Consider the following 16,021-nt stretch of genomic DNA (forward strand, 5'->3'; position numbering starts at 1 on the left):
CAGAATTCTGTTCTGTCTATTCCACCCACCTAAGGCAGTTTCTTTATTAACCAATGAAAGTAACATATAGACAGATGACCCTCCTACACCAAAAGACTATCTAGAATTCAATGAAAATGAATACACAGCATACCCAAACTTATGGTGCTCAATGAAAGCAGAGCTAAGAGAAAATATCATAGTACTAAGTGTCTACATAAAAAAAATAAATGGAGAGATTTCCTACTAGCAACTTAACAGCATACCTGAAAGTTCTAGAACAAGAAGAAATAAACACACTCAAGAGGAATAGATGGTAAGAAATAATCAAACTCAGGGATGAAATCAATAAAATAGAAACAAAGATAACAATACAGAAAAATCAATGAAACAGAGTTGGTTCTTTGAGAAAAATCAACAAGATAGACATACCCTTATCCAATCCAACTAAACAACATAGAGAGTAGAGTACCTTCCCACACTGATGAGACTAGAATATAGGGTTGAAGGTTCCCTGAAGGCACCAGCTCAAGCTCTCCATGTTCAACGAGCTGTGTGGATATTGTCCTAATCAATGGAGCTGCAGTGTCAGCCTCTTTAGTATGGGAAGGTACTCTGCAGGCTACTGGAAGAGAAATAAGAACACCAACCCAGCTATAAAACCTTTGACCTACAATCTGTCCTTCCCCCAAGATGTGGTGGCACAGAATTTGTGGGAGTGGCCAATCAATGTCTGAGGCCCCACTTGAGACCCACTCCACAAGAGGGAGCCCATTCCTAACACTTCTTGGATGGCCATGAATCAGAGACTGGGTAGCCCAAAGACCTTGGGTAGAACCAAACAGGACTGCTCTAAAAAACTACTCTAAAGATTCCTAATGATATTCTGCTATATGCATAGACTGGTGCCTCCATTCCTTGGAGGAGTAGAAGAAGGAGAAATTGTGGTCAGGATGTATTGCATGAGAGAAGAATCTATGTTCAATAATAAAAATAAGTTCAGTTTCTTTAAAATATGCAGTCTCATTTTTTAAAAAATCCAAAATTTCATTTTAAAGTTCAGAATCTCTCAACTGTGTACTCCTGTAAAAAAAATAAGTTAAATACTTTCTTATTTCAAGAGGAAAATAAACAGGGCACAGTCACAGTCTGAATAAAGCAAAAGTAAACTCCAACAGTATAAATAACTCAAAGTCTAATTATCTGGTCTTGACTCACAATCTTCTGGACTCCTCCAAAGGGCTACACTCCACAGCTGCTGCTGTCCTCACTGATCATCCCAAGGTACTGACATCTCCAAAATATTGGGGTCCTCTGCTACAACTGGGCTGCACTTCCACCAACAGCCTTTCCTAGGTTCTCTTCATGGTGAAAAGCCTCAACATTTTTGCACTCACTATGTAACCATAGTATCCTGAGCAACCTGGAACTCTGTGTAGACTAGGCTAGTCTTGAACTTGCAGTGATATTTCTTCCTCTCTTTCCCAGAGTACTTGGATTACAGGTGTGGTTACCACATCTGATTATTGTTCCCCGCCCCACCAACCCCATACCTACATGTGTATGTTTGTGTGTTTCTATGTGTATACTAGGTTTGGAAACTAGGAATCTGTGCATGCCAGGCAACACTGAGCCATGCCCTCAACCCCTCATCTACCTTGATAGTTTTTGTCTGTTCCATTGTTCTTCCTTCATCCCTTTCCTTAGAGTATCCCTCAGTAAATCAGTTGCCCAAGAGACCCAGTGTCAGGTTTTCTTCAAAAACCTTAGTAAAGATCTCTTTTGTTGCTTTTATGGAATGGAGATGCTTGTATCCTGCCACTGAGTTGTATTCACAGCAGATAGAACCTTTAGGTGGAGTACAAGAGAAACCCGACATAGCAGAAATGGCTTGCCACAGGAGTTTCACTCTGCTCTCTGACCACTGCTTTATCAGATTCCCCATCCCTTATCCCAGTGAGATATTAAATAAAGTTTCTTCCTCCTTGAGGTCTTATCATGCTATGATATTCCCATCCACCACCTCAGTTCAGGTTCTCTGGACTTAACTAGAAGTTACCTATTTACCCCAGATAGGGTTGTATGACTTTGACTGAGTTTCTTGCCTTTCCTTGGATTCAGTGTTCTTTTGGGCAAATATGTGGAGATCAGCAATTTGTTATAGTTTTATTTTACAGGAGAAGTGAATGAATGGAAACCATTACTACTGTGGTAGTAATAAGATAACCAATGAAGGGTTTCGAAGATGAAGTAACATGCTCAAAGTTGCCATTTAGAAAAACATCAACAGCCGCTAATAGGCTCTATCCTGGGTGAATACACATTTCTTCATGTTTTCCCAGGAAAAAAAAATCACATAAGAGCTAATTATATGAGCCCTTTACTTGTTCAGATGATCACAGTCCTAATTGCCCCTGATTATAGGGACTTGAGAGACCCTAATCAACAATAATTTGGTTAAGAGCTTCCTTCATCCCTAAACATAAAATTATGAGCAAACTAGAATGACTGCTCAATATCACCAAGTTCTGAAGTAAATAGTTACACAATAATAACCATGCTAGCCTTACAATCTTCCAGCACAGTTATTAAATCTCTTTCCGATAGGGAACCTAATAGTATAATCAAATTCGGTGGCTTTACATCTTGGTGAATTAGAGAGTCTTTACAAGCATAGTTTGTTCATAGACACAAAGAAATGGAGCAATATTTTTTTTAATCTAAAGTAGGTATGGAGCTCACAGGAGTGGTTTCCAAAACAATGTCCTCCAGCAAAGAAAATTTGAGGATTTTACTCACAGAACCAATTGTCCTAGCAAGCTTTACCTATCAACTTGATAAAAACCTAGAAGCATGTGAGAAGGGAATCTCAATGAGAGGTTGCACAGTTCAGATTGACTTGTGACTATGTCTGTGGTGGATTGTCTTGATTAGTAACTGATGGAGGAGAACCAAGCCCACTGTGTATGGCACAGTTTCTTGGGAAGTATAAGAAAGCTAGCTAGACATGGTTGCAAATGAGCCCGAAAGCAACATTTTTGGTTTTTTCTCTCTACTTCGTATTTGCATTTGCTATGTGGGCTCACAGCTGCAGTTGCTGTCATACTTCCCCACCATAGTGCTGATGGATCCTCTGGAACTGTAAGCCCAACATAAACCCTTCCTTCTCTAAGTTATCTTGTTCTTAATGTTAATGTTATATCATAGCAATAGAAAAGTAACTAATATATATTGCTTAACTACTGTTATCAGTATGCAGTACTGTAGCACATCAGAACTTAATGAAAATGACTAAAACTAATGAAAATGCATCAAAACTAAACTGAGCCCTAGACAAGTTGAATCTAATAGCCATCTACAAAATATTCTACTCCATGGCTGCCAAGAACACATTCTACTCAACAGTAACATTAACTCAATCGAAAAACATTCTCAGCAACAGGTCATATGATACTCCACAAAGCAAGATTCAATAAATATTTAAAACTTGAAATCATATTAGGGAGCTTTTCTGATGATAATGCAATAAAGCAAAAAATCAATAACTGTAGAAGGAGCTGAAGGAAGGCCTGCTTTTCATCCCACCCAGCTCCCGCACAGCTAGCTTTACACCCGAAATAACAACACACAAATTGTAGTCTTTCAAACACTGCCTGGCCCATTAGCACTAGCCTCTTACTGGCTAACCCTCATATCTTGCTTTAACCCATATCTAGTAATCTGTGTAGCACCACGAGGTGGTGGCTTACTGGGAAGATTCTAGCCTACGTCCATCTTGAGCCGGAGCTTCATTGTGTCTGCCTCACTGCCTTCTTCCTCCCAGCATTCTGTTCTGTTGTTCCCACCTACCTATGTTCTGACCTATCATGCCAATCAGTTTTCTTTATTAATTAACCAATGAAAATAACACATAGACAGAAGGCCCACCTACATCAAATAACTAAGAAAACTCTCGAAATTATCCAAACCTTTGTAGTCTATAACCATAGCTCCAATGCCTGGTGCCCAAGAGGGAGTTAGTGAACACTTGTCATCTTTCACCTCCACAGAAGTAATGAAATGAAAAGCCTCGGCTGCGGTTTGGGCCCAGGCATGCTGGTTTGAATAAAAATGGCTCCCATGGGCTCACAGGTAGTGGCCATATTAGGAGGGATGGCCTTGTTAGAGTAGGTGTGTTCATGGTATCTCTACACAGCAATATAAATTCTAGTTAGGACACCAGGTAAAAGAGGAATTCTCAATCAGAGCAAAAAGCCCTTATTAAATACGATAGATATGGGCTGTGTCTTAGGTCAGTAGGAATTCATTTGCCTAGCCTGTGTAAGACCCTGGTGTTAAATGCTGACTTCCAGGCATGACAGCTGTTGCACTCTTGAACTCATAGCTGTGATTACCTGCATAAGATCTCAATAGATTATTCTTATCAATACCCTGTGATGGGAGGGGAGGGGCTCATGGGACCCTGTGATGGTATGAAAGAAAATGCCCCCCAAAGGCAGTGGCATTATTGAGAGTTGTGGCTTTTTTGGAATAGGTACAGCCTTGTTGAAGGAAGTGTATCACTGTGGGATGGAGCTTTGAAGTTTCATATATGCTCAAGCCATACCCAGTATCTCAGATTACTTCCCTTTGCCTACAAATCAAGATGCAGGACTCTAGAAGTTCCTTCTCTAGCACCATGTCTGCCTGCATGGCCCCATGTTGCACCATGATGATAATGAACTAAACCTCTGATAATGTAAGCTATCCCAATTAAATATTTCTCTTTTATAAGAGTTACCATGGTCATGGTGTCTCTTCACAACAATAGAAACCCTAACGAAGACAGGCCCCATCCCCCCTGAGGATTTGTACTCAGAGGGTAGTTGATGGGGAGGTGGAGAAAATCTCATGGGTGATGTGGCTCTTGTAAAGTTCATGTGCTCCTGTAAACAATCCCCAACCCATGTGCCTGTAGCAAACCTAAATAAATTCATTGGGTCACAAACACTAGGCATAAAAGTAGAAGGGGGACTAGTTGGAAAGGGGAAAAGAGAATACAAAAGGGGTGAATATGATTGAAATATAGCATATATGTATAAAAATGCCATGATTATGTATGCATAAGCTATATATGCAAGTTACTTTGCATATAAGAATTTCAGTTATCTTTGATACAAAATAAATAAATACTGCCAACTTCTTACAGTTTCCTTTAGCAGAAAATGTAATTATTTTGTAAAGCACTATGATGGCTAGTTTATGTCAACTTGACAAAAGCTAGGGTCATTCGAGAAGAGGAGCCAAAATTGAGAAAATGCCTCCATAAGATCAGGCCATAGGGAAACCTGTAGTGCACTTTCTTAATAAGTGATTGATGGGGGAGGGCGCAGGCTATTATGGATGGTGTCACCTCTGGGCTGGTGGTCCTGGATTCTGTAAGAAAGCAAACTGAGCAAGCCATGGGGCGCTAGCCAGTATGCAGCTCCCCTCCATGGCCTCTGCATTGAATCCTACCTCCAGGTTCCTGCTCTGTTTGAGTTCCCATCTTGATTTCCTTTAACGATGAACAGTGCTGTTGGACTGTAAACCAAAATGACCCCTTCCTCCCGAAGTTGTTTTGGTCACAGTGTTTCATCACAGCAATAGAAACCCTAGCTAGGACAAGCACTCACTTTGGTTTATTTAATTGAATATATTTTTTTCATTTAATATGTTTGGATGACAGTTTCCCTTCCCCCCCAACTCCTCCCAGATCCTCCCCACCTCCCAACCCACCCAAATCTATGCCTTCACTCTCTTTAGAAAACAAATGGGAAAATAAATGAAACAAAGGTGAATTGAACAAGGGAAAGCACAAGCAGCACACACACAAACAAAAACACAAAACCAGGAACCAAAGACCAGGAAGATAAAAACATTCTCAAACAACACAATATGGGGCAAAAACATCGACAAAAATATCTTTGAGTTTGTTTTGTGTTAGCCATCTGCTACTGGGCATGAGGCCTACCATTAAGTATGGTTTACATATCAGTGTGACTCCATGGGAGAAAACTAAAGTGTCCATTGTAAGCAGTTGCCAATTGGAGATAGGGAAAACACTTACACTGAGGCTTTGGCAATAATTCTTCTATAAATCTATAAATGGTAGGTATTCACCTACGATATAGGTCATGAGCATATATTAAAATTCCTGAGACAATAACAACTTCTTTTTCAGCTTTCTACACAATGTTTTGTCATATAAATAATTGAAATTTACTTGTAAGACTCATTTTAATTCTATGCATTGACACAAATAATTATTTTCTAGACTGTCTTAGCAATACTGACCATTCGATCTCTTCACTACACGGGGAGAGGGTATATGGAGAGAGAGCCCTAGGTGTATGCTTCATTTCCAATCTGTATTTCTAAGGTCTGTAAAGTTCAAGTACTGAGAGGTTCTTTATTCTTGGAAAAGAGGATAAATAATTTGTGGATAGATTATTTTGCAAGATGCAGAGACATGCTCTCAAGCTATTGTATAACATGAAAGGCTCAAAACAGACTTGGTTTTCTTATTTTCCCCAAACAGTGAAAACACTCAATATAAAGTTTTTCTTAAACAAATGCTTCAATTTTCTCTTCTCCAAAGATTCCACTTGTGCCACCCAAACAAATAAGCATATAAATGGGATCCACAGCCGTGCTCATTATACAATGGCAACATTTGTGCTCAGGCCAGCAGTGGGGAGTAAATATTATGCAATAGAGGATTGGAACCCATTCCCACAAATGATGTTAATGCATAATGAAAGCATAATTTTTGGAAAAATACAAACCTTGGCTTTGTTCTTAATGTGTGTGTTTTGTATTATGTGTAGGGCTCTTTTGAGTAGCTTACACAATACAAAACCCATGTGTAATTACAAAGCTGGACTACGCTCAAATAACCAGAGGCAATGTGTTCACAGTCTGGGATCTTCCAGCACAGAGGATCTGGAAAGAGCTTGCTTAAGTCTCTCCTACTCCCTTCTGCCCCAGCTGTTCTACTTCCTTTCATGTTCTCTTCAGAGGAAATGAGAATATTTTTCCCCATGTTAGGAGTCAGTGTCTGTTCTTCATGTGGATCCTTAGTTTTCTCAAACATTTGCTAGAAGTGAGCATCCAGCTTCCACATGCCCTGGCTCCCTCATACTGGCTCGCTAGGCAAGTCCTTAGATGTACTGGGCAACTGCCAGTGATACTTGGGTCTTTGTTAGTATAGGAGAATTGGAACAGGTCAGTGTGAAGAAGTAGGGAAAAGGAGAGCTTAAAACCAGATAGCCTCCTCCCAGGTTTCCTTCTGTTGTTCTAAACCTACTTTTGCCATGTTGGGATATTCAGTATACTTCTTGAAAGTGCCCCAGTCATAACCATACTTCCTGCTGCTACCCACTTACAAATGAAATTCAAAAAAAAAAGTGTGATCAAAACAGACTAGTTGTATGTGGCTGGAAAGTCAAAGTGGTGGTCTTAAAGTTGGCCCTCTGTATTTACAGGTTCTTCAGCTACAGATTTGACCATCCATGGACCCAAAACAGTATGACAAATGCTATACTATTATTGACATGTACTATATAACGTTAAGTCTATAAATGTTGTGTCTGGACTGAACATGTAGTTTGTTTTTTTTGTTTGTTTTGTTGTTGTTACTATTTACTATTGCAACTATTTCCATTGTATCAGATAATCTTTTTAAAATAAAGCATTTTCCCCAAAGGCTATACTCATGTCTGCAAGAGTTTATGCATACCATGTGTATGCAGATGTTCATGTAGGTCAGAAAAGGGCATCAGAAGAAGGGTACTGGGAACTGAACTCCAATCCTCTGAAAGAGCAGTAAGAGTTCTTAACTACTGAGCAGAGTATCCCTTCAGCTCCTTGTATTAGATATATTAAGTCATCCAGAGATGATGTAAAGTTCACAGGGGATGCAAACACACACTATTTTATATAAGGGACTTAAGCCTCCTCAAAGTTTAGTATGCCTGCAAGGCACTTGTACCCATCACCTGTGCAGAACAAAAGGTGGTCTGTGGCATGGACTCTACTCATTTCAGCCTCAAGTACAAGCTTTCCTTAAGTACTTGGAAGAAGCTGTGTAAACACACAGTGTAGTTTAAAGGTAAAGCTAGCTTCTGTGTGTACCTGCTCTAGACCAGGAATCATAGCTGTCTCAGAATGGAACCATGTGTGAACCTGCTCTGGACCAGGAATCATAGCTGTCTTAATGGCACCATGTGTTAACTGCCCGCTCCAATGACTTAGTTTTGAAATATATAAATAAAGTAAGATTAATTACAATGTCGAAGAAGGAAAGAGCTGCCAAGTGTTCTGCAACAATGTATTTGATAATCATAAGCATTTGCAACTGCGAAAGAACTGTAACATTTCTCATTAATTAACATCCTCATATTTAGAAGGATTGAGCTGTGCGTACTGTTTGCTTGGGATATCATTCCTCCCTATATCCCAGGCTGGCCAGAAGCTTGTGGTCCTCCTGTCTCAACTTCCCATGTGCAAGGATTGCAGGGATAAAGTGAGTCCTGGTTCCTAACCTGTTTGAATTACTGCCCTGATTGGTTTACTTTGACAAATAATTAAAAACTCATTAATCTTTAGTATAAGAAATTTGAATCCTCTGTTTAAACTATCAATATCACCTCAATCTTCTGATGATGTTTGTTCTTGGCAGTAAATCTGAACACCCAGATTAAAGAAAATGCTGACTTCCTTTACAAAATAACTAAAAGAAGAAAGTACCAAAGAGATTTTATTTTACTATAACAGGGAATCAAAACTGAGAGCCCCCTAAGCATATTCTAATGATAAAACTATACATCAACAAGTTTGAAGACTATGCAAGCACAGGCATTTTTTCTGTAGTCAGGAGAATGGTATTAACAGCCAAAACTCAGAGCATATGAGGAATGCACAGTTAGAGGGTCTGGAAAACCAGGTCACTAGCTTATAACACACAGTAAAGATTTTACAAATCCAGTGAAGAAAGGAAAACAGGCTAGTTAAATAAATGGTCTAATGTTAGGTATGGGAGTGAATGCCTGTAATCTCAGAAGAGAGGGACTTGATGTAGGATCCTGGAGGAGGGGATAAGGGGATAGGGGAGGAGAATTTGAGGGAATAGGATAGTCGAGATGGGGTAAAGACAGAGATGGAGAGCAAGGAAAGAGATATCCTGATTGAGAGAGCCATTACGTGGCTAGCAAGAAACCTGGCACTAGAGAAATTCCCAGGATCCACAAGGATGACCCCAGCTTGTATAGCGATGAGCGGTGGGCTGCGTCCCCAGCACCCAGCCGCCCGCATGGCTAGCTTATGCCCTGAAATAATTACACGGAAACTGTATTCTTTTAAACACTGCCTGGCCCATTAGTTTCAGCCTCTTATTGGCTAGCTCTTACATATTGATCTAACCCATTTCTAATAATCTGTGTAGCCCACGAGGTGGCTTACCAGGGAAGATCTTAACCAGCCACTGTCAGGAGTGGGAGAATCATGGTGACTCACTGACTCGGCTTCTTTCTCCCAGCATTCTGTTCTGTTTACTCCCCCTACCTAATTTTCTGTCCTATTAAAGGGCTAAGGCAGTCTCTTTATTTAACCAATGAAATTAACACAAAATAGAAGACTCTTCCCCATCACCAGCTAAGACCCTAGGTAATTGTGGAGAGGGTGCCTGAACTGTCCTTCCCCTGTAATCAGATGATGACTATCTTAATTGTCATCATAGAACCTTCATCCAGCAACTGATGGAAACAGATGCAGAGATTCACAAATAAACACTGGGCTGAGCTTCCAAATCCAGCTGAAGAGAGGGAGGAGTGATAATATGAGCAAAGGGGTCAAGACCACGATAGGGGCACCCACTGAGACAGCTTACCCGAGCTAATGGGAGCTCACCAACTCTGGCCTTAGAGCAGGGGAACCAGCATAAGACCAAACTAGGTCCTCTGAGTGTGGGTGACAGTTATATGGCTGGGGCAGTTTGTGGGGTCACTGGCAGTGAGACCAGGATTTATCCCTACTGCATGTACCATCTTTTTGGAGCCCATTCTCTTTGGAGGGATACCTTGCTCAGCCTAGATATAGTAGGAAATGTCTTGGTCCTTTCTCAAAGCAATGTAACTTCCCATGGGGAGCCTTACCCTCTCTGAAAAGAGGATGGGTGGAAGGATGAGGGGAAGGTGGGGGGGAAGAAATGGGAACTGAGATTTGTATGAAAAATGAGAAAAGATAATTTTTACACAGTTAATTAATTTAAAAAAATAAAGTGACCAAATAGCAAAACAACCCAAACCATACAGCAACAAAAGAAAAAGTCGAAAATAATGGAATAGTTTGTTAAGTGAGAGGAAGATGTAAATCCCTGCCCCTGGATCCTGCACATACAATAGGCTAGAGACACAGAGGAGGCAACAAGTTTCTGTTGTCTCCAGCTAAGCTGGGAATAATGCTGCCATGTGCGGCCCAGCCCTGGGTGAGTAAACTGCAGTAGGAAAATGACATGCTCAATGGCAAATCTTAGCACAAAAATCAGGGGACAGAATCAATAAGAGATGGTTAAGGATTTAGGGGAGGACTAGTAAGCTGAGGAGAGCCAACTAACATAGGAAAAAATGTGCCAAAGCACTGGGGACATCCCTCTCAATAGCAGACCAGGGTACCAGGGGATCATGTCACTTGACCAGGGGCTGCTCAGCTTCGTAATTTCTCAATTTTCTTGGCTACTGAAGAGGTTACAAGGGAATATTCTGAATCATGTGAAATATTCAGCATATGTTAAAACTTGGAGGAATCTTACTGGCTGTGCTGGATAGTTTCTTGGCAAGTTGACAGGCTGAAGCCATCTGAGAAAAAGGAGCCTCAGCTGAAAAAAATGCCTGAATGAGACAGGCTGTAGAGCTTTTTCTTAATTAGCGATTGATGGGGGAGGGCCCAGCACATTGTGTGTGGTCCCAGCCCTGGGCTGTTAGACTTGGGTTCTATAAGAAAGCAGGCTGATCAAACCAGGTGGAGCAAGCCAGTAAACAGCCCCCTCCATGGCCATCAACTTCTGCCACCAGGATCCTGCCCTGTTTGAGTTCCTGTCCTGGCTTCCTGTGATAAGGAGTAAGAAAAATAAACCCTTTCCTCCCAAAGCTGATTTAGGTCATGGTGTTTTCATCATAGCAACAGTAACCCTAACCAAGACAGGGGGCATTTGGTTCTGTTGTTTTTGTTCTGGATGACTCTGCAGTTTTCAATAGATGGTCATTTTCTTGTCTTCAGAAGTTCCTGGCTTGGTTTTTAGTTATCAATTGTCAATTTTGCATGCTTATTCAGACTTTCTTCCCCCCTTTTCTTTTTCTGTGATACTCAGATCAAACTTAGGGCCTCATGCATGCCCAGCAGGTACTCCACCACAGAGCTGGATTTCCAGCTCACTCTTTACTTATTAAGACAGAGTTCCACTAAGTTGTCTAGACTGGCCTTGAACTACCTATGTGGTCCATATAAGCCTTAAACCAGTCAGTCTCTACTAAGTGCTAGGAATTCAAGAACATATGTTCCCCTAGGCCCAGGTTCTACTGGCTTCTCTGAAAACTCTATTTTCTCAGAGCTATCTGCCAGCCCCAAGCTCCTGGAATTGTCCAAAATTTCTTACTTGGTAGTCATTGTGGGAAAATGCTATAACTTCCCAAACTTCTCAAATTCCCTAATTATTGCAAAAGAGCGTGGCTTTGCATTCTCACAAGAAATGAATGATAGTTCCTGTTATTTCAAATCCTTATGGGTGTTTGATATGAAAATAAACTGAGAAACTATGTAAGTATGTAGAATGATATCTTCAGTCCTGTGTTCATATTTGAATTTTGCTTCCTGACCCATGTCTCCTCTGTACCATGGAGTCACTATGCCATGGGAAGACCACCATGTAATTCCTCTGAATTTATGAGCCAAAATAAATCCTTCCACCAGTAAGTTGCTTTTGTGGGCATTTTGTTACAATGATGAGAAAAGCAATTGATATAGTTAGTTACCAGGAGCTGCTATTGGAAGGTGGTTGTGGCTGGTGTGATATTGCTGAAGAGCTTCAAGATTTTGGTTAAGTAGGAATATCTTGAAGAGCTGACCATAGTTACTTATTGTTGCTATTATTTCAATCAAGGTGTTTCATTAGGATTCACATATTAAAGGCCTGTTTTTTAGCCTGGTACTCTTTGGAGGCAGTAGGAGGTAGGACCTGGGGGAAGGAACTTAGATCTTTGGGGGTATACCTTTGAAGTGGATTGTGGGATTCCAGCCTCTTCTTGTCTTCCTTTGCTTCCTGGATGCTATAATGTAGGGTTTTCTATCATTGTGAACTCCAATCATTATGTGCTGCCTCATTATAGGCCCAAAACATCAAAACCAAGTGGACCATGGTCTGAAGTTGTGAGCCAGAATAAGCATCTTCTCCTTTAGGGTGACTTTATCAAGTATTTTGCCACAGTGATCAAAGACTGACAAACACAACTGCAGTTATTTAAAACACCTAGTTGAAGGTGTAGCTGAATGGTAGAGTGCTTTGCTAGTGTGTATGAGCACCACAGGGGCAGGAAAAAATAAGAACAGTATTGTGGTAGACTCCCATAAACCCTGAACTTCAGAGGCACAAGCAAGAGAATCACAAGCTGTATGTAAATGCGAAAAGAGTGGTTGCAAAATGTTCTCCTCTCAAAAAAGTAGCTATGTGAGGTGATGCATGTATAATTGGTTGGTCTTAATCATCCCACAATATAATTATACATTAAACCATTATGTTATGTAGGATTTATATGCCCAACTTTAAATAACAATAAAGCATATAAAATACAATTTTAGAAAAGGGGGATAATCACCAAAGAAGTTGAAGAAAGGTGATGAGAAGAGGAAGAAGGGAAAAGATGACCCCTTAAGCAAGGAGCAAAGATGAACAAAGGCAGGGTTTTCTCAAAGCAGCCATCATCCAATACTGCGAAGCAGACAAATAACAAATGCTCTTTGGGAATTGAGTGTGCGGCATGGTGAAAATCTTTAGAAAGAAAAATCTTTCAACCTAGACAAGACATAAACATGAGTCTGTGGAAACTGGAGTACTCTTCCAACCGCTTGCTTTCAACCTTCAAGTCTGCTTGTTGTTTGTTGGTTTGCAGTGGGTTTTGTTTTGTTTATTGTGTTCTTTGGTTTGGTTTGAGAAGGTTCACACTGGTCAAACTGACCTAAAATTCACTAAGTATTCCAGGCTAGTGGTAATTCCAGACTCCGGATCATCTTCATGCTTCGGCCTCCAGAGTGTTAGGATTATAAGTGTGAGCTCAGCTCTGTAAAGCAAGTTTGCTTCAAGCGGCTGATTCCTTAAGTGCTCCAACTGAAACTCTAACCAGGTGTTCAGTGAATTTCCAGAAAGCAATCCCTTCCAGAACGGGTGCTGTGGGTTTGGAACTGGAGCTCAGAATATTCCTTTGACCTTTTTCCCCAAAGACCTGCCAGTGCCCCTGGAGAAGTGTGTGTGTTAAAGAGCCTCCTCAGGCCACTCGCTCAGCATAGGAAAAGCATCCTCTTGGCCTAGAGGGTGCAGCTCTGTAGGCTGAGCAGTCAGCTGTGCTTTGAGGTGCATGCCATCTTGATTTATGGCTCTTCTGTGGGAAGGACAGTTGGTCATACTTGATGTCACACACGCTTGATCTCCCTCCAGAGCTGAGGGATGTGTCTGAAGGAGCTTCTATAGAAACTTGATACCAGAGAAGATAACCACACGTCAGTACAAATGCCATGCATGAACATAGGCAAATATTCTGAAAGAAGAGGGACATGGAGTGCAGAGGGCAGGTTTGCTCGGGTTTATCCTTCTGTTCCCTTTCTTCAGAAGGTGTAGAGAAGCTAGTAAATTCCAGTAGAGTTGTGAAGTTTAGGTTACTCCAGCTGGTGGTACAGATGACCCTAGAGGATGTGCTCCAGCAGGAAGCAAGGTCCAGTGAGGGAGAACTGTGAGGAAGTTGACCCCAATGCAGGCTGACTACAAACCAGGTTTCTAGATTGGGGAAGTAGTCCCTGTCATGAGTTGACATGTCATAAGTTGACACGTTATGAGTTGTGACGCCACACTGACAACACTAGTCAGATTTTCTCAGAGAGGCACAACCAAAAAATATCCATGATGGTTAAACTGTAATGTCAATTTGACTAGACTTAGAAACACACAAGAGGAACACCTTTGGACATGTTTTTGAGAGCATTTCTGAGGACGTTTAACTGGAGTAGGAAGACATACCCAAGTTTGTTTGGCACTTCGCTGTGGGCTTCAATCGCAGATTGAATAAACAATGAGAGCAAGCTTAGCTCCAGCAGTTAGCTCACTTTGCTTCCTGGCTGCTGATGCAAAGTGACCAGCCACCTCATACATCAGCCACTGTCTTAGCCAGGGTTTTATTGCTATGATGAGACACCATGACCACAGTAATTCATAATGAAAATATTTCATTGGGCAGTACATTGAGCTCCATAGAGAGAGCGCCGGGGCAAGCGAGAGCCGGACGGGCACTGGGCGACTCTGTGCCTCACGGATGAAAATCAACTAAACATGGACAAAGGAGATCCTAAGAAGCCGAGAGACAAAATGTCCTCGTATGCATTCTTTGTGCAAACTTGCTGGGAGGAACACAAAAAGAAGCACCCAGATGCTTCTGTCAACTTCTCAGAGTTCTCCAAAAAGTGCTCAGAAAGGTGGAAGACCATGTTTGCTAAAGAAAAGGGGAAATTTGAAGACATGGCCAAGGCTGACAAGGCTTGTTATGAAAGAGAAATGAGAACCTACATCCCCCCCGCCAAAGGGGAGACCAAAAAGAAGTTCAAGGACCCAATGCACCCAAGAGGCCTCCTTCTGCCTTCTTCTTGTTCTGTTCTGAGTATCGCCCCAAAATCAAAGGAGAACACCCTGGCTTATCCATTGGTGATATTGCAAAGAAACTGGAAGAGATGTGGAACAACACTGCTGCAGATGACAAGCAGCCCTACGAAAAGAAGGCTGCCAAGCTGAAGGAGAAGTACGAAAAGGATATTGCTGCTTACAGAGCTAAAGGAAACCCAATGCAGTGAAAAAGGGGGTGGTCAAGGTGGAAAAGAGCAAGAAAAAGAAGGAAGAGGAAGATGATGAGGAAGACAAAGAGGATGAAGAGGAGGAGGAAGAAGAGGAAGATGAAGATGAGGAAGAAGATGATGATGATGAATAAGTTGGTTCTAGCGCAGTTTTTTTTCTTGTCTATAAAGCATTTAACCCCCCTGTACACAACTCACTCCTTTTAAAGAAAAAAATTGAAATGTAAGGCTTTGTAAGATTTGTTTTTAAACTGTATAGTGTCTTTTTTTGTAAAGTTAACACACTACCGAATGTGTCTTTAGATAGCCCTGTCCTAGTGGTATTTTCAATAGCCACTAACCTTGCCTGGTACAGTCTGGGGGTTGTAAATTGGCATGGAAATTTAAAGCAGGTTCTTGTTGGTGCACAGCACAAATTAGTTATATATGGGGATGGTAGATTTTTTTGGTTTTTGTTTTGTTTTGGTTTTGGTTTTTTTTCATCTTCAGTTGTCTCTGATGCAACTTATATGAAGATAATTGTTGTTCTGTTAACTGAATACCACTCTGTAATTGCAAAAATTTGCAGCTGTTTTGTTGACATTCTGAATGCTTCTAAGTAAATACAATTGTTTTATTAAAAAAAAGAAAATATTTCATTGGGGCTGGTTTACACCTTCAGAGGTTTTAGCCATTGTCATCATGGTGGGAAGCATGGCAGCATGTAGGCAGGGATGGTGCTGGAGAGGGAGCTCAGGCAAGAGGAAGAGAGAGTGAGGCTTGCCTGGTTTGAGCATCTGAAACCTCAAAGCCAACTGATATACCTCCTCCTACAAGGCCACACCTCCTAATAGTGCCACTCCCTATGGGCCTATGAGGACCAGTTTCATTCAAAGCACCACAGTCACCATATCTCCCCTGTCATGATGGACTAGACCCC

At 41.2% G+C, this 16,021-nt stretch overlaps 1 pseudogene; it reads left to right on the forward strand.

The window, feature by feature from the left end:
- Nucleotides 1-14,587: 14,587 nt before the first annotated feature.
- On the forward strand, nucleotides 14,588-15,326 carry LOC121441048 (annotated as a pseudogene).
- Nucleotides 15,327-16,021: the final 695 nt, after the last annotated feature.

The sequence above is a fragment of the Microtus oregoni genome, unplaced genomic scaffold (genome assembly GCF_018167655.1).
Source record: "Microtus oregoni isolate MIOR12 unplaced genomic scaffold, Mior012 000073F_000, whole genome shotgun sequence".
Classification (NCBI taxonomy): Eukaryota; Metazoa; Chordata; class Mammalia; order Rodentia; family Cricetidae; genus Microtus; species Microtus oregoni.